We start from the raw sequence: 19,051 nt of genomic DNA on the forward strand, positions 1-19,051 counted from the left end.
GGAGAAAAGGGAAAATACAATATAAATATATTCAACACGAGTAATACAAAGAGAGCAATTCCCTCGATTTCTCTGCTGCTGTAATCTGCCTCATTATAATAGTTAAACTTTATCACATTATAAGCAGACGATGTTGTACATCAGTTGCAGAGTGTTCTACTGCAAATTCAGCGATGAACCCGGGCTTCTCCTCATTTTAAAATGATATTTAATTCTTAATTGTTTCATATAATTGTAAATGAAATATTTGTTGAAATAACTGATTTAATTTGTGTACATTTCGTAACCGAAAACAGTCATTTTTAAAAGTAGGCATGGTGTTGTTTGAACCGCTTTCTTGTTCGGTTGCGATTTCTGTGGTGTGACATGTGGGAAATAATTAATAATCAGTTGAAAATCAATCTTAAATAATTTTCGCACTAGTGTTAAAAGTACTTTTCGCACGATACTGTATAATAGTCGATTTTTAATACGCTTGCCTGCCGTTAAAATATCTACTTTTAGGAATGACTGTCTAAAAAATGTATTATGAACAGTAGCACCAATTGCAACATGACTAAGGAACTGAATAAATTGTTGCGAAACGGCTAAATGTAGCTACGAAAAGTAACCGTATATATCATCTTAATGGAAAATATATGAAGAGTTCAGAACCATAGTGGGCCAAGCGCCATATATTAAAAACGGAAAAAACAAAGGTTAAAATTATGTGATTATCATAATTCAATAAAACATAAAGCAAGTAGGCCTAATATAAAGTATGCACATTAAAACTAAATGATACGTCAATCTTTATTAAACTATAGTACCGGTATTAACTTTAACCCTTGCTTTCTCCTTTTTTAATAAATGGCGCTTGGCCCACTATGGCTCTGATCTCTTCATATATCATATTAATTATTATGTTCAGACTACTTCCTGGAGAACATAATATTAAAATGAATTGCATTGTCTACGTAATGGCATAATACGAGAGAAGTTAAAATAGTGGAAGACGCAATGTCACGACTCTCTATTCAGACCATAATCTTCTAGGAAATGAACATTTCTCGCACATGCATAATACACAGACATGTTAAGAATATTAAATAATATGCAAGGACATTGTGACAGGATGCAGTCCTACTATATAGAGATTGTTTAGGCAGAATGCGTTTATGTGAGTCATTTCAAGTAAAATTGGTCCTAGCAATTCCTGGTAGCCTATATTAACATTCTCTCTGTGACTACATTTAGGTTTTCTCTCAGCCAATTCGCAGCCGTAGATATGTTTAAAATCGTTGTTTTGTACCATACTGATGCAAGCACAGGACCTTTGTTGCCCTCTGCTTTTCAAGGAGCATGGCTATTTCAAGTGATATGTAAACATTTCTAGCTTTATCTAACTTTCTTCGTATTAATAGGATTAAGGAAATTTTCTTTGATCTCACACACCATTTTCATTGCACTATTTTCCCATTTTGGCTAATCATCATTTCCGAAGTACTGTAGTCAACGGATATGTGGATTATGTTACATTCGTTGAGCGAAACATTGAAGTATAGGCCCTACTTCTGTGGCTTAATGCAATAACAACCAATGTCAAAATATTGTAATGTTGAGAATGATTCATTTAAATTTGATTAAAATATTTCTGTGCGACCAATGAGCCGTATCGAATGAGGTTAATAATAATAATAATAATAATTTTATGTGTGGTATTCTCTATCTAGGACTCTATCCCCCCCTCATTAGAAATTTTAATTCGCACCCTGGATAATAACATAGTGTCCACAAAAAAGTATTTGTTGCGAGACTGGTTGGAACCTCATAAGTGACAAGGCATCAGTCATGAGGCAACTAAGTCAGGAAATAATGGGGTTAGGATGATCAGTTCTTTCCCCCTTCATTGCATACATCGCTGACTAATGACATATTTCGCTAATCGGACTGCAAATGTATACAAACAATTGTTATTTCTCTGACACATATCGTCAAGTAAGATGTATTTTCTGTAGATTTGGTACTATTCAATTTCATATTTACATGATAATAGCATGCTTAATTTGTAAATATTTTAAAGTCGAACATTTTTATCGAATGGCGGGCAGATACTTGACTCTGCGTCATTCACCGAGGTGTTCCCATCTAGAAGTGATACGCCGAAGCTTTAGTTCCTTCTGATGCTGTAGCGTTGCTCTCGGTGCACCATGAGAGGCGAATTGTAGATAATCGTATGATTATGATTAATGGAGCAATGGTGAAATGTATAGGGGAAAACGATAGTATCTCACGAAAACCTACCACAAAACACTGTCTTTGTTACCACAAATTCCACTTCGGCCCGCCGAGATTCGAACCCTTGTTACCAGCGTGCAAAGCCGACGCTCTAGCTCATAGATGTCCAATTGTACGAGGTAATCCCTGGCGTAAGCAACCCGCAGCGCATATTCTTTAAGGTTGTTTTCCCTATTTTATATGGAAAGTTATTGATCTTAGCAGAGCATGCTTGACGTGCAATATCTCCTGGTTCTATAGGCTCTAGCCACTCGACTAATGGTGCATCATTTTTAATAAGAAAAATAAACCGTGAGTTCAATGTACAACTGGGATTATATCTTATATTGTAGCCTATGCCTGAAAAATAACAAAATTAGCACCAGTTTCTTTGCACATTTTATTTAAATTACGAATATTTACCCGAAAATGTTTTTAATTGCTAAAAAAAGAAACTTTCAGTGTTTGCTCTCCATTCTGTAACGTAAACTTGGCGCTTTTATTTCACACGTCATTTATTATATTATTTCTAAACGATATAATATTTTCCTTTCGTGTTTTATTACTTAAGGTTTAACTAAGTTCATTTACGAGTATTATGCTGGAAAATTCCGTGCATAATATTCTCTCTTTAGGAAATTTATGAACGAAGCTTTGAAATGCAACCATGCATAGGCCTATTACAACATCGATTCACATTAATTCAAATACTTTTACGATAATAAAATCTGATATGTTGCATTTTTCGTTTCTATTATAAGTCATTTTTATATTCAGTAACATAGGAAGTACGGTTCATAGTACGAGTATAATGTAGTGAGTCATTTCAGCCAACAAATAATTCATTACATTATATTGTATATCTAAAAAAAAAAAAAAAGCACAAAACATTCGCGTACGTAAAAACATGTCTCAGGACAGAAAAGTGAAATGCACGTTGATTACTTTCCTCGTCGAATGATAGAATAATTAGTTTAGTCATTATTCTTTTTTGTAGTACAAATGACATTCGTATGTACACTAATGGTCGAACACCGCCTCTCTTTCGAGCCGTAACTAACATCTGTAGCCTACTACTCATTGGAGTGCAGAATAGATATCTATTCCATATCCATATCTATGCATATTTATAGCAGATCCATATCTATGCATATCTATAGCAGATCCATATCTATTTCTAAGTATATACATAAGTCACAAGCGACCTGGTGATCCCTTAAGTCAGATATCGGCAAATATAGTACATTTAGAACTTGTAGAACGCGACTTCTCAACCCCCACCCTCTAATTCTAGTTCACATGTACTTGTAGGGTTTATTAACTTGCTTCACTGCACTCAATCATGCTGTCATCAGCGCAGCGGCAGTGGTGGCTTAATAAGGAAGAATGTTTCTTTTAAAGGAAAGTAGTGAATTCAGCAAGGCAAGAAAATATTATTTCCATAAGGAATGGAAAGAATAGAACTTTTTTGTGAGGAAAGGAAGAACATTATATGTTTGCTGTGCCAAAAAATTGTTACTACCTTGCAAAAATAAGAAATGTGCAGAGGCATTATGGAAATATGAATCGTGCGTATAGCTGTAATCCGCCCGTGAATTCTGTAGATTAAACTGGTGCATGATATCACTCGAGAGAGGGCAAAGTTTGCTCCCTTTCCTTCCTCAGGCTAGAGAGCGAGCGGGCGACAGTTCACATTGCGTCTTGTGTACCTTCTCCTACACGCCCTTCCTTTCGCGCCCTGACTACTCATTGTATCAACCAGCTATGACGCCAGTTGTGCGGAAGACTTGTTTTGTGACTGGCACCCTACAGATTCGACGGACGGACAATATATAAAAGTTTATGTGTTTAATTTTTAAAGCATCATTTAATTAAAATTTAATTATCTTTTTCTGAAACATAAAGCTCTTTCCTTCTTAATTATATACTGTATATGGCAGGTGCTGATAGTGCTAAACAACTGTTAGAACTAATAAGCAAGTTTTATGGTATAAATAAATCAAATAAAACCAACATTTAACCAAGTACAACAACCGGGTCGGAATTCATGAGGGGAAACATTGTTCAGGCGAGCTATGGAGTTGCGTGGGAAATTGGTGAGGTAAAAATCCTTATACGGAAGGAGTGTTTATTAAAATAGTGCCTTATTAAAATAGCATAACGTGTATGTTCTCAACAAAAGACGAATTTTGAAAAAGATCATCATCATCATCATCATGATAAATTATATGGTGAGCTCAACATTAAAAAATAAATACTTCTTTTTTGCATAAATTTGGGCTTTTAATTGATATTGCGTGTAGTAAATAAACTTCTTTTGTTTTCATTAAGGATAAGAATTTTGTATATACAAGCCACCACTGAGCATAAGAAGGGTTTGAGACAATCTAGCATACGAGGTGAATAAGCTAGTGGTTTGCTGCGGTCATTATAGAACGACTGAAGGTATAAGAATGCCTACCAGAGACCTACAAAATAGCGCTTACAACCGGTTTAGATTCGACCGGTTAGAGAACATCCGCCAAGGTCGGGCAACCGACCGAATATTCGATTTTCAACCGATTACCCCTTATGTTTTGCAGGTAGACAGAACACCAGGCGCACTTCATTATACATGAAACCGACATTTTCTGAATACACAAGCGTAACAATTGAAGGAAATTTACTTTGTCTTGTGTTTCCTTGATATAGGTTTACAATATTATTGATTGGACACTTTAATACACTTATCTTCATAACTAATACATAAATGAACCAATGGACACTGGTAACAAAAAAGGAAATAAATGTAATGCAGAATATGAAATCTGGTGCGTAAAGAAATGCAATAAAATAAATTAAAATTATTTACTAAAGAGAAGAGCAAATAAGTACATAGGCCTACATTCTAGTGTAATATTTACATTTTAAATTCAAAATGCTTACCTCTAAACAGTAGTTGTTAGTATATAATGCCTTTTAATTACTCTAAAGAGCTGCATTATTATTTCACTAATAAATAATTTTTAAGAAGCTAGAGTGTTATTAACAAAAAGAAAAGTACTCTGAAGCTGAAATGTTTGTATTGTCACGAAGCTTGTTGTTGTCCTTGAAGGTACCCAACTGTCATATCTGGACTGGATGAATGAAGCAATCAATGACTCTATGAATGATTCAACTAATGAATCAATGAATTAATCAATCAATCAGTGAATCAATGAATGAATCAATCAATCAATAAATCCATACATGAATGAATCGATGTATGAATAAATCAATGAATCGATGGATGGATGAAATGATGGATTAATCGATGGATGATTGATTGATTGAATGTACTGAGAGAGGAAGAACTTTCAATTAAATGGTAGACCTACACGATGATAATCACTTCCTTGTAAGGGCTCTTGTAACTCCTGCATGGCTCATTGTGGTCTGCCTTTGCCGTCCACCCACAAAGAATGAGAAAGAACTCGATAAACTGACACTGAGACATTTCACGAGATGGGAGAGCTTTGCATACTGATTATAGCGCCAGGCGTTCAATAGCAATATATAATTTATATTTTTCGTAACCTGTTGTGCACGACTCTAATGCCTACCCTAGCGGTACGATAACAATGTGAGGATGGGTTAATGATAGGCGAATTATTTCAATGGTGTAAACAAAGTAAAATAAATCACGTATATATTAAGTAACTTTAATAGTTCAAACAATGAAATTGTTTATACTGTAGATAGGAATTTGCTTTTAATTTTAAATATCTCAACTGGTCCTAAAAATGTGAACTCACTTAAAAAGAACACAAAGTAGAGAAATACAGTACTTCTTTGAAAAACTAATTTAAATAAGAATAAATATATTTTCCTAGAAGAAAGATCTCTAATAATGCATAATATATTCATGGTATACAGTAGGATTAAATAAACTTATTCTCACTTCTGCGCCAAGTTTATCATTACGAAGATTATTCAGAACGGCTTCACGATCCACTCCTACGATACTGACTAATATGGTATGTTTCATAATGGTGTCTTCTAACAGTGGTACTATAATTCTTTTCCACAAATTAAAATAATCACATTCCCACAGAAGTTACGATTGAGACAGGTGTGAGAATAATGACCTGAGTAATTGTGCTATCAGAATCGTGATTCACCATGAATTATATAAATTTGTCGATATTTGAACCCAATTCTCCATCGTGAAAAGGCGACTCTAGTCCATTAGACGAGCACATGCTCATTTCGGGGATCTCCAATCTGAATCATGTAATTTAAACGAAAATTTTGAATAAATTTGAATTTGAATACATTTTGAATGAAATGTTCAGATGAACAATTCGAAGTTATATTTTAGAGTCCCCGTTCAGATTATACTTGTGGAAAAGCATTAAAAAACAGAAAAGCTTTTACGTATGTGTCCAGAGTAATGAATGAGTCGACCTCGCTATTTATCTAATTGAAAATAAATGTAAGGACACGAAAACCTCGAGACACACGATTACACGCACTAGGCACACCCATAGTTTATATGATGTGCCTGAAGGTGTTCTGTGCTCCTAATGTACTGCTAATTTATCCTCAACATTCAGGAGTCTCGAGTTCAAACCTTAGCGATGGCGGAGTTGTATTTGTGGTGAACAAAGCCAAGCTACTGATGATTTTCTCGATGTTATTCCCTTTTTCCTTGGTTATTTCACCAACATTCTCTACTGATTCCACTTCATTACCTTCTCCGTTTCGAAATACGCTGGTTTGAAACAATAATTACAATTATAGTTTATTTTTCCTTCTGCAGTTTAAGTATCTTATATATGGCATAGAAGATTATTGTACCATAATAACTTTCCTGACACTGATTTATAAATTTAATTGAATTTATATTTTGACAGATGCTAAATTGTATCAAATATTAGAATTTATAAAACAGTTACATTACCTGTTGTTCTGTATGGTTGTGAAATTGGACTCTCACTTTGACAGAGGAACAGAGGTTTAGGATGTTCGAGAATAAGGTGATTAGGAAAATATTTGGGATTAGGAGGGATGAAGTTACAGTGTGTGTATTCAATAGTAACGAGAAATTAATACCCATGAAATATTAGTGTGCGTCATGTCAGATAACCATTGTATAAGTGGAATATGTTGGAGATGACGATATATCAGTTAACCATAAATCAGCAATAACTGCTTCTGAGCAACTAGAAATTTCTTATAGGAGTTTAAGGAAGATGTTAATCATGGGCGTAGGGAGGTTTTATTTTCGGGGAGGGTTCGAAAATGAAAACTACATTTAAAAACAATATTCATTACATAGTAAAAAAAAAGTAGAAATTATATCTATGGTCCGTCCCGGGAATCTGTAGAGTGACTTGGTGCATATGGGGACGGAGTTTATCTGTTCCGAAGTGTATATTGCGGGCAGTATCAACTCAAGACCGCTAAGAGGCAATATGATTGTGGTAGAGAGTTCAGATAGGAATGATCCCTTCCCTGCAAGCGATTGGTAGTTTCTAGTTTCGTTCAACCAATACTTGCCCCCAGAGCGGTCATTGGTCCTAGTCCTTTCACATACCACTTGCGCTGAAATCTTATTTCGTCTTTCTGCTCTACAGATTCGTGGGAAGGACCATAGGATATGTATCAACCTAAAAGCGAGAATTTTAGAACTATCCTCCTGCTTTTAACAGCCAACTATGTCGTTCACATTATTTACTACGCTATAATGAATGTTCATAAGGTCCAATTCGTTAAGTATATTTTCATTCCTAATGTTGCACAAGTAGTTTTTGAATCTCGCTAGACTTGAAAAGTCCTTTTCGGGTTAGCAGTAGAAACAGGAATTGTCGCCAAAATTTGTAGTTAGATGTAGATGTTTGGGTACAACGTTTGATTGCACTTGTCTAGACTTTCCAACACAAAATTTAGAATAGGCTAAAGCTACTGGGAGTAGACGTAACCACTACTTTTCACACTTCAGATTCTGCTCTGCCCTCAGATGTATTTCATTCAGGAAGCACTGGTAGTCCAATGATATTTCCTATGTAATTTCAGAACCGCAGTAAAATGTTCTGGTAAGAGACAAGATAAAGATAATAAGTTACTAATGTCCGATGCTTCGCAAACCTTTCATTTATCGTTGAACTGTGTGCTCCTAAAAAGTGCCTTCGAGGAGGGGTTAACTCCCAAAACCCTCCTTGACTACGCCCATCATGTTCACTATATCACATACGAAACTTTATAGACCTACATACATTGCTACAAGACCTAAACAAGGATGATCCAGATCGAAGAGTTGGGTTCTGTGATTAACTGATTAGTACGCAATTCGGAATGAAAGTGATCCTAACTTCTAGAAAAGCATTTTATGGACTGATGAGGTATCTTTTAAATTTATTGATAAACTTAACAGACATAATTGTATGCATTGAGTTTCAGAAAATCAGCGGGTTGTAATTGAGATGAAATTTTATGTTCCTGGTGTTACAGTTTGGGCAGGTATATGCAGTGCTAATGTTATCGACCCTTATTTTATGGTCCTGTAACTGCAAAAGAGTGTCATCGTATTTTAAAGAAGCAATTATGCCAGAATTAAACAATAGCCCCTTGCTTCAAGCCGCGAGGAACAACCTTGTTCAGCAATAAGACAGTGTACCATCGCACTGTGAATTAAACGTGCGTGCATTTTTAATACACATTTTCAAGAATGGATAGAAAGACATACCTAATTCAATCAAGTAACCGCCAAGGTACCCGGACCTCACAATACTGTACGTGATTTCTAAAAGTGGGGAATAATGAAGGACAGAGACTTTACTACAAAACCGAGAGACCTACAATACTTAAGGGAAATGATTGAACACCAATTTGATAATGTGTTTGGTAACAGTGGTGCTCTTCGTGATAGAATTTTCAAGTCACTGGCTATTCATTTTTACAAATGTATAGAAAGCAAAGTTGGTCACTTTGAACAATTATTCTTGTAATCTAGAGCAAAGTATAAACATAATAATTTAACAGACATTATTACTACAATAGGTCTTGTATTTTCGATTACCATTTCGGTACCATTTCGTTCAGCTAGTTGCTTAGAGACATAAAAACTTTCTTATGCAAATGAATGACAATAAAACCTTAACATATTATCGAAATAAAGTTGGTTGTATTAGCCAAGCATAAGGGACTCGACAAAGATGGCCTACCTTCAGCTGGTATATTCCTCTGATTATGGAATCTGCTATAAGTAGTTTCAAAACATAGGAGATATTAATTCCCAGTACAAGGTAGAAAATACAGAACTTTTCTTCTGTACACAAACCATGTTTTATATTCGGTGTCACAAAGTGATTTTTGGCTTTGTAGATACACATTGGTTTATATTTTCTATGTGTTAGTCTACTTTTCACTCACGTGGTATATTTCCGTCACGAACTCCAGATCGATTTTCTTTTTCATCCTAGTTTTCCTCCATTCTTATTATATTTAAGCAGAAAGAATGCGATGGCCAAGCCAGTTTCCTGGGACCCACGGAAGTGGTATGTGGGACGTCTTCTGACTGCATGCATCCTTGACCATCACTCGTGACAAACACGGTTGGCATAATAATGACTAATCTGTTGGATCAAAGAAACGGTTCATCGCGCGGAAGAAGTTGTGCATCACATAAAATGTTAATGAGAGACCCGAGTACCTATGCGAGCTCTTCTAGTAACCCTTTGCACTACTAAGGGAATTGGAACTGAAAAAAAAAACACAAACGGACATTTTCGACAAGAGAGGAAGACATTTAAGCGCGTTCTCATGTTCCTGTAACGGGTCTCGGGAGTGAATGCAATAGGATGAGAACTCCAAGTTTACAGGTGATTTGACTCACACAAGAATTTGGCTCCCATTAACAGAAATCTATAATTTCTATATTACATCAGCTAAAAAAATGTCTAATTTACGAAGGTGACATATACTTTTTCATACATTTCACGCGTCAAAAAATTATATTCTTTTTCATGTCACAAATGATATTATCGTTTATAGTTTATTGTGCTGAACCGTTATTCAAAAGATATACTGTACCTATATAAACGAAATCATTTAATATGAATCAAATATAAGTATTAACTTTGCGTTTTCTTCATTGACGCAAAAGACATTCTTTATAATCTTATTTATAAATTGCAGATTTAAGTAGATGTACGGTATGGAGGGTGGCAGAAGCCCATAGCGTGGGTCCATTCTGTTGCCTATATGTTTGACGAGAATGAGATAGGCCTGTGGCTGACAAATATTGGCTGGAAATCTTCTCAGGATCAAGTTTCATTTATGAGTCGTAAATCTACATATAATTTTGCATATATTTAAATGTAATTCAATTCATCTATTGTAGTCGCCAGCAGGAAAGAACTGCAATAGACGATGTCAATGATACATAAAAACAGGCCAAGTATAAAACTAATGAAATGAATAACACTGGATGGTATAGAAATAAAGATAAAGCTAAAATTATATATTAATATTAAAATTTAAAAATTCATTTACATAAAAATTAGTAATAATACCCTTTTAAACTTGGGGTAAGTTGCAGTTTGCGCCTCATGAGGAAGTTTGTTAAACATGTCAACGGCTATGCACCAAACTACCTTTTAGTTTTTGTTAATCAGTAACTGTCTGTAGTAAAAAAAGTGATTCTATCCTGTTAAATAGTTATGGATTCCAGAACGGGTCCTGTACTCATTTAAATTAGACTTAGTTGTTAGTGAAAAAAGAAGTATAAATACAGGGTGAGCCGTAAGTGATATCATTAATTTCAGGGGGTTTTTCTTTTTAATATTTCAAACAAAAATGTTTAATTTTTGCTCGTCTTTGCTTTCTTTTCGAGATAAAAAATGTTTTGTATGAAACATTTCATAGCGTGTTTTGGGAAAGCTATTGATTTAATTCCAAATATGCTCAGTTAATTTAAGAGAACAATGTATTATGATAATAAGTTATAGAAAGAATTTTAGTTTTGTCCTTTAAATGTGCAGAAATTTGATCCGAACAAATGTAACATTGAAAAATTCCTTTGCAGAACGGAAAGTTACGTTTAACGTAGTATGCTTTATCTGAAATATCCGTTGCTGCGCAAGTGACGTCAGAATAGTGTCACATAACTCATTTCCGTTGCCAAGCAATTGACGTAAAAATCGTGGTTGCTAACCGACTGGCCTCAGATGTTGAAATTTTCTTAAAATATTTTTCATTTGGCACTCGAGCATAAACGTTTCACTTTAAAATGTTGAAATTATTATGTTTCCTTTATTTTATTTATACATGCATTAACATCTGTGGTCATATCGCGTGTTAAGATCTGTGGGTATACCAGTAGGCCGTTGTTACTTTGTTGAGTTCCTGCTTCTGTTGTGTTTTGTAGATGGCTCGTACTCAAGTAATTGATTAAAGATTTGTTTAATATTTATGATATTGGTGACTAAGGCGGTGATGAATCATGGCATATACATTTTAAATCCGGCATTTGTCTTTGTGACTGAGGGAAATCATGAAAAACCCCAGTCAGATTGGCCGCCATGGTGTTTGAACCCGGGACCTCCCGAATACGAATCACAAACGCTATCGTCTGCGCTAATTCGCTCGGTGAAATTAATTTTTGTAGCAGCAAAATAATTCCTCCTTGTAAGATTACTCATTATAGCGAGAAAATAAAGTGAATGTGGGAAAAGGAAACCCATCGCTAAACAGCGTCCTGTAACGCAAGTCTGGACCGCGCCCTGATCGCCTATTAGTCTGTAGTATCATCTGTCAGTCATCGGGAGTCGAACCCCAGACTTAGCGAGTATCATCCTTTATAATTAAGGGTTAGACACACAACTTTTATTGGTAACTTTATTATTGCATAACTTCTCTAATGCATTTTGTATAATGTATTTCTTTTTATTCGTTTACTTCTGAGCAAATTCTCCATAACTTATTTGTGCAATTTCAGCAAAAATTCGCACATATCCGCATCTACCGAAATTTAACAAGAATAATATTCCCGCTCACCAATTTCAGGAACACAACTGGGAACTCAATATTGTATTTCTAGTAACATCATGGAATTGTTTCATTACACCAAAAAAAGTATTAGTCTGGTTAGAATCCTACAGAGGTAATAAAATTTCTGATGAAACTTCGGTCAGTGTATGAGACCGATAGCCACTCACCAATGAATTTGGGGAGCTACAGTGAGTAACAAAATCTGACTTCGAAAGCCAGCTATAACGGCTGGGGGATTATTGTGTTAATACGTTACTCCCGTACTACTATAGTTGGAAGATTGTTCACCTCTGCTAAGGCATGTGAACGTGAGGTCGGTTGCACCAGGATTATTAAAACAAGTAATACAGTTGGATAGCACTACATGTTGAAGCATTATATCTCAAACAAGCGACCATTGTTTGCGTCTTATAACTTAAACCTGTCGTCCGTTTATTACTACTCACAAAACTGTTTTATGTGGAATGAAATAGGTGTCACATTTTTTGTGTAATGGAAGCTACCGACGCAGCACTCCTATTTATATTACAGTTTTCATTCCACTTCGGTTCTATAGCTTAAATATTGTTCAAAATGAGTGAGCAAATGCTTCAGAACCTTTTTGCTTATTTGTATTCTACGAATTTTAACACTTTTGATGTTTTCGCATGTCACAGATCGTCATCTCGATAAAAAAAAAACCGTTAATGATGTGACTGGGACTGTAACAACGTAAAGATAGGGAACTTCGTGCTAATTATGTGGGTTATAACACGATGACGTCTGTCCTCCGAGACGGTAAAGAAAGATAAAACATTGCTATTTCAGCCTAGTATAAGCGCACTAACTTTCAACAAACCGGGAATTATTGCATATACATATGGTGTTACTGTTCTACTTTCTGGAATTTCTTCCATTTAAGACAAACAATAAAATATTTTTAAAATGTTATACTAAAATAATGTTCACAAGTACGTAAATACACACTATTTCCATACTATTTTAGAGGAAATGAGACAATTCAAAGTACCGGCACATATTTATTCGAAATAAATTTAACAAATTATTTTCACTTTCTTAAGATTAAATATTATTAAATAATGATTATATCAACTTTTGTACAGTAAAATGTGTTTATTTTAATAATTAAAGAGCTTGGGGCAACACAGTGACAAACCACACCCAAATTTTACAGTAGAGCATCTCTTAAATTTAAAAATTATGACAATTTTATTAATAACCCTGACATCTAAATAGAAGTTTAAGATGCCATGACTTATTGGACATTGAAACGTCTATCACAAATTTTATTACTATGATTACTGTAAAATATTCATAAAGAAATTTAAGTTCAAATGTGGCTTGTCACTATGTTGCCCCAAGCCCCTCAGTTCCACATTGCCCTTTGAATATACTGTAATTTGGACATCATTGGGTTTAGGCCTAATATATGTCAAAATCAGAATTTCGGATTGTTTTCCACATTAGGGTTTGGATAGATTGAAACATTAATATGAGTCACATTACGCTCTACGAGAAACAGCAATGATGTATTTAGTATAACACAGTGTCTTAATTAAGTATGGAATATTGTTAATAACTCTTTATATATTCATTTTATGAAAAAAATACCAAAAACAAAAGTTGTTGGAGATATCTAACTAAAACTTACGGCTGTGGTCTCACAAAAGTATTGATTCATGTACAGAGTGTGGCAAAAAAATAACACTTTTTTAAATGGCACCTATATTAAATTTTACATATTTGAAATCTCTATTAAATTTTACATACAAGTAGAAGTATACTGTATATGCTAATAAGTAACAACAAAGGGTAATTTTTAAATTGAAAAGATATGAAAATTGAAATAGACTCTTAAAATTTATATAAATTATAAACGATATATTATGACAAGAGGTTTAGAAGATATAGAGTGGGAAAATCGGACAGAATGGAAAAATAATTAAGGGAAGAAAAGCAGCAACAGCTGTAAAAACCGAATGATGATGATGATGATGATAATGATAATGATGATGATGATGATGATGACGACGACGACGATAAATGATATGAACTAAACACACCTCCCGAAATGAAATAAATAAATTGTAGAGCACAGTAGACTGTAAAACACACTTTTCATTTCTTTGGTATTTGTAAGAGTTACAAAAATAAATAAGTTTATTTTCAACAGACGTAAAAATAATTTCTCCAGTTTTGTGTATGTTATCCATTTTTAACATATTCTGCTTATTTAAAATTAATCATGGTTTCGTCATATCTACTAAGTTTCAAGCTTCGATACTTTAATTTTCATTTATGTCAGTGTTACTAATTATGTTTATTTTACCCTTCAAACTTTCAAAATATAATAGTTAATGAAGGGAAAGGATCACTTTTCTTATGCTAAAAGAAGTGAAATAAAATTCCTTATGAAAAGAACAACACAATTTTATTTTCGAGAGCTGATACCGTTCTGTTCTTGTAACCATTTCTCTAAATAGTACATAGGGATGTTAGCCATTAAAGAGGGCCTCTCTTGAGACTTAAAAACATTAATTTTGATTCTTCAGTATTGTATTATTGAGATATACTGGGTGTTCATTTCAAAGTGTGTCATGACGTCACTGTTGTTGGGTCACCGATTTGAAGCGAGTTTCAGCTTATATGTTAGAGAAGTTGCCTATTATTTAAGGCGTTCTTCAGTCTGAACTTGAGAACGTGTACGGTATAACTTGAACGTCGTAGCAACAGATGGCGGTCTGTACGGTCTGTGTGCTACCATAACCTCTTTCGAACTGTGTTTTGCGCCGGCAAGTCGTACGCAGGGTATTTGTTATCATCGGTTGTGTATGGTAACATTCCACAACACAAATCAAATGCTCCGTGTCCATGTTGACCGTCGAAGTTAATGTCAACAAATACGTAAGTAATCGTCTTAACCCTCTCCCCATATCCCGACAGTACGTATTTCCAAACAGTTCACATTCCTGCCACTACCGGCGTTACCGTACGTATCGGCACGTACTCTTCAGAATGAACGCCGTACTTGCTAGCCAACTTCTCTGCCTCGTAGATTACACACCTGAGCTGCGGAAGTGTAGGAAGATTGAATTCTCTAGGCTCATCAGCTAGCCACATGACGGCATACAGCGAGCCAAGACACATTTTGAACTGAACACCCAGTATAGGTATTAAATAGTGATTTTCACACGAAGTAACGTTTATAAAATGTACAATTGAAGAATGAAGTCCGCAGCTGATAGGCCTACCGATGTGTTTTCCATTTATGGGGAAAATCTTTTACGCAAATTTTGTAACACATCTATCCCATAAACCACGCAAGTGTTTTATTACTCAACATATTATGTCATACGGTTATGCACAATAATATGTACCTACTGGCCAAAACTCATAGAGAGAAAAAAAACATTCACAGAGGATTGTAGGATTAATTGCGTGTAACGTCTATGTACAGGAATTAGAGTAATGAAATTGGGATAAATAAATAGAATTTGCTGTAAAATATGTAATAAACGGAATGAAATTGGCTGTCAATAACTAATGTTAAATGTTTAAATGTTATGGTTTGTTTAACGACGCTCGCAACTGCAGAGGTTATATCAGCGTCGCCGGATGTGCCGGAATTTTGTCCCACAGGAGTTCTTTTACATGCCAGTAAATCTACTGACATGAGCCTGTCGCATTTAAGCACACTTAAATGCCATCGACCTACCCCGGGATCGAACCCGCAACCTTGGGCATAGAAGGCCAGCGCTATACCAACTCGCCAACCAGGTCGACTGCCAATAACTATCAATCTTCAATCTTCCATTAATAGTAATAATAATAATAATAATAATAATAATAACAACAATAATGATAATAATGCATTACAAAAGAATGTATTGTTAAGAGGACAAGTAAAAAATTGTTTTTGAGCCACAGACAATTAACAATTAGGTTAGGTTATGTAACGGTGGCTAGGGGCGGGTTAGGGTCGACCAGTATGTCGGCCATATTGAGACCTATTGTGCACCCTCAATTTATGGGATGAATGAGAATGAGGTGTACCAGCCCACCGGCCGCATGTGACCCCCTCACCCGCTCACCAAATGGAGGCCATGAAAAATATAAATTGACTTGAAGATATTGAAAATGAACTAAATCCGACCAGGAGCTCAAAAGATATCGTTGTACACAGGACACACAGTCGGCATGCCCAAAATTATTTTTTCGACACCTGAGATGCTGAAAAGTTTATTTCCTGTAAAATATTGACATCGATTTTTGTAGTACCGGTATCACAATAATAAGAAAATAAAAGAGAGAAGACACTTGGACTGCCATGAAAGATTGCTTAACATGACGTGAAATAACAGTTCAATTGAACGTGGTGCAGGTGAGATGGAAAATGATTTAAGTAACAAGAGAAAACTTGCAATGTCCAAAAACTTATGCTTGGAAAAAATATATATAAGAAATTTGCGAAGTATTAAAGACCGTATCGTCGATTATGTTAAGTATGAGTCCATCGACTGTAACTTGCTGGAAATTCTTTCTGTGCTACGAAAGTTCTCCTATAGGGGAATTTGAGTATGTAAATTCTGAGAAAGAGCGTGTTTATGAGCAATAAATACACTAGAGCATAGATATTAAAATGAGAATGAATTACAAATGTTGCATAGTGACTATTTAACTTTGCAGTGATTTTCGTCAGTGTAACTTGTTTAAATAATGCCTTTTAAATTTTTAGTGCTTTTCGTCACTTCATTTGTTTCACGATATCTTTTTTTAACTCATAGTGCCTTCTTTGTTATTTTACTGTCGTTTCATGATGAGTTCATCTATTTTCCCAACCTATTTTAAGCACTGAAGTGCCTATGCATCCGGACTTCAGTAATTAAACATGACAGGCTTTGTAGCTTACAGTAAGTTATCTTTCCCAGCATACGGAAAGAATGAAAAGTCAACTACTGACAGTGACGAAGGGAAATGGCCATAGTTATTTCTACTATTATTTATTTACTTATTTTTATTTATTTATTTACTTATTTATTTACTTATTTATTTATTTGTTTGTTTGTTTCTTTGTTTGTTTCTTTATTTCTTTGTTTGTTTATTTGTTTGTTCGTTTATTCGTTCGTTTATTCGTTCATTCGTTCATTCGTTCATTCGTTCATTCGTTCATTCGTTCATTCGTTCATTCGTTCATTCGTTCATTCGTTCATTCGTTCATTCGTTCATTCGTTCATTCGTTCATTCGTTCGTTCATTCGTTCGTTCGTTCGTTCGTTCCTTCATTTATTTATTTATTTATTCATTTATTTATTTATTTATTTATTTATTTATTTATTTATTTATTTATTTATTTATAGTTAGCCTATAGTTACATAAAATATAGATTTTGGTAGGGTAAAGCCAAACCCATTACAGGCTAAATCGGTCCAAAAAGGTAGGAGAAAGTTAAGACTCTGATCTTAACAGATATAATCGGCATTAATGACAGTAGGGATGTTAGTCGCCTTTATTTCCAAGGCAATGCCCCTGGTACTCATTTCTATCAGAGCAATGGTACTCACTAGAAATTAGAGGAGAGCCAAAAGTGAGAAATAGTAATTCAACAAGAGCCACATTGAATCTCACAGTATTGAAGCTTAATAAAATGCGCGGATTTTTAAGTATTACATTATTTTGACTATTATTATGATTTTATTATTATTATTATTATTATTATTATTATTATTACTCTATTTCAATATAAAGTAACAACTAGCACTTATTACTGGTATTTTAAAGTTGAAGGGTAGACTGTTCTATTTTGCTGCAAAACTATAGCAACACGATCAGGTTGATTTCTTGTGTTATTTCATCTGTAATCAGTTTTGAATTTAGAAATTTAGAAAATAAAGTATCACATACAGCCAGGAGATATTCCTTAACTATCTCCGCATCTGTAAATGGCTTAATTTCTGCTACTTGGTACGACACTTTTTTTTGCCAATTCGTTTCTATGTACAATAGAATATATTACTTTGTGTTCAAATATTACGGACTTTTTAACATTTTCAGTTTTTCTATCCTTGATTGGTTTTGGATACTTATTATACAAATTTAAATGCACGCTGTTATAATGTCTATTAAGATAAAAACGTTTATAACCCATTATCATATCAGGACATAATAAGCACGTGAGACATGACACTGCCTTTTTTTAAGGAAAGAAATATGTGTCGTTGTTGAAAATCTTCACTGGCAGTAATGATGTAGAGTAACCAAAGTTTTCTCCGATTGCACATTATTACAGAAATATAAAAAAATAATTCAAATGAAACGAATAGTAATAACAATATTATTTCAAGAGCCGCAATACATTAGATTAATGGAGAAAATTCATTATCCGATCGGGAATCGAATTCGCGACCTTCCGGTTTTGTAGCGTTACGCCTTATTCGCATCGCTGCCGCGCGCCCCATATGTTAGACTTTGATAATAATTAAAAATAGTGTCAGGTAAAAATATTGTGGAAAATGATCTCATAGCTCAGAAAAATTACTGCCCATATTTTCGTGCATCTAATTGCATTACCTAAGTATGAATGTATTTATTATTTTATTTACTTTATTATTATTATTATTATTATTTCAATAAATGATTAGGCCTATAAACTCACCGCACTTACGGAAATTGAATGTCCTAGAAAAATACAAGAGTTTTGTGGCTCAGGTTTTTGACAAATGGAATATAGCTTTCCAAACCAAAACCGTGAAATTTGATTATATGACGATGATTATGATGATGGCAAT

General features: G+C 34.4%; 1 protein-coding gene across 4 annotated transcripts in view; it reads right to left on the reverse strand.

Annotated features, from left to right (window-relative positions):
* Nucleotides 1-19,051, reverse strand: part of LOC138693057 (golgin subfamily A member 6-like protein 10) — a 42,232-nt gene that overhangs the window by 15,332 nt on the left and 7,849 nt on the right. The window lies entirely within an intron of this gene.

Source organism: Periplaneta americana, chromosome 17 (assembly GCF_040183065.1).
Source record: "Periplaneta americana isolate PAMFEO1 chromosome 17, P.americana_PAMFEO1_priV1, whole genome shotgun sequence".
In the NCBI taxonomy this organism is placed as follows: Eukaryota; Metazoa; Arthropoda; class Insecta; order Blattodea; family Blattidae; genus Periplaneta; species Periplaneta americana.